This window comes from Micromys minutus (assembly GCF_963924665.1).
Source record: "Micromys minutus genome assembly, chromosome: 7".
Taxonomy (NCBI): domain Eukaryota; kingdom Metazoa; phylum Chordata; class Mammalia; order Rodentia; family Muridae; genus Micromys; species Micromys minutus.
The window spans coordinates 5,246,633-5,247,803 of record NC_137976.1 but is presented as its reverse complement, the minus strand read 5'-3'; the positions used below and the strand labels follow the sequence as shown (position 1 = coordinate 5,247,803).

At 50.2% G+C, this 1,171-nt stretch overlaps 1 pseudogene across 1 annotated transcript; it reads left to right on the top strand.

Annotated features, from left to right (window-relative positions):
• The first annotated feature begins 529 nt into the window (after window positions 1-529).
• LOC308422425 (small ribosomal subunit protein eS7-like) lies at window positions 530-1,171 on the top strand (annotated as a pseudogene). The gene is made up of 2 exons: window positions 530-914; window positions 998-1,171. The product of its transcript is annotated as a small ribosomal subunit protein eS7-like (transcript).

Here is a 1,171-nt window from a genome sequence, read left to right as displayed (position 1 = left end):
TCTGTGATAACTCCAGCTTGTGTCAAGCTGATACAAAACTAGCCGGTACAGTCCTCTTCTCCAAAGACTCAGGGATCATTGCATGAAAGGGACATGGAAAGTAGAGGCCAGGGACCCAAGGATGACTACAAGGAAGCCGCGTCCACTGGATGCAGCAGAGAGTGTGTTTATGAACTCGCAGCAGTTACATCAGCATGCATAAGAACTGCAGAACCTCAAGCCAGACACAGTCCGGGCATAGAGAGGGGCTTTGATTCCCAGCACCAACATCGGGCTTACAGCCATTTCTAACTCCAGTTCTCAAGGCTCCAGTGCCCTCTTCTGGCCTATGTGGGCACTACACTTTTGGTTCATATACGCATGTGCAAAACTCTCATTCGTATTTTAATTTTTAAAAAATATAGAATTAGGGGCGGCAGAATTGGGATGCAACGGATTTTCCACCCTGTGCCCGTAGATTAGATGGCCACGGTCTGGCGGCTGGCGCCCCAGGTGACTTGTAGCACCTTCCTCCCCTCTGGACGAAGCCATGTTCAACTCAAGCGCCAAGATTGTGCAGCCCAAAGGCGAGAAGCCGGACGAGTTCGAGTCTGGCACCTCTCAGGCGCTGCTCGAGCTGGAGATGAGCTCAGATCTCAAGGCGCAGCTGCGGGAACTCAACATCACCGCGGCCAAGGAAATCGAGGTTGGCGGTGGTCGGAAGGCTATCATCATTTTGTTGTTGTTGTTGTTCCAGTTCTTCAGCTGAAATCTTTCCAGAAAATCCAAGTCCGGCTAGTTCGTGAATTGGAGAAAAAGTTCAGTGGGAAGCATGTGATCTTCATTGCTCAGAGGAGGATTCTGCCCAAGCCGACCCAGAAGCCTCACCCTGACGGCACTGCACGACGCCATCCTTGAGGACCTGGTCTTCCCAAGTGAATTGTGGGTAAGAGGATTCGTGTGAAACGGGATGGCAGTGAATTGTGGGTAAGAGAATGCGTGTGAAACAGGATGGCAGTGAATTGTGGGTAAGAGGGTGCGTGTGAAACGGGATGGCAGCCGGTTCAGAAAAGTTCTTTTAGACAAAGCACAGCAGAACAACGTGGAGCCCAAGGTCGAAACTTTTTCTGGTTTGTACAAGAAGCTCACAGCCAAGGATGTTAATTTCGAATTCCCAGAGTTTCAATTGTAA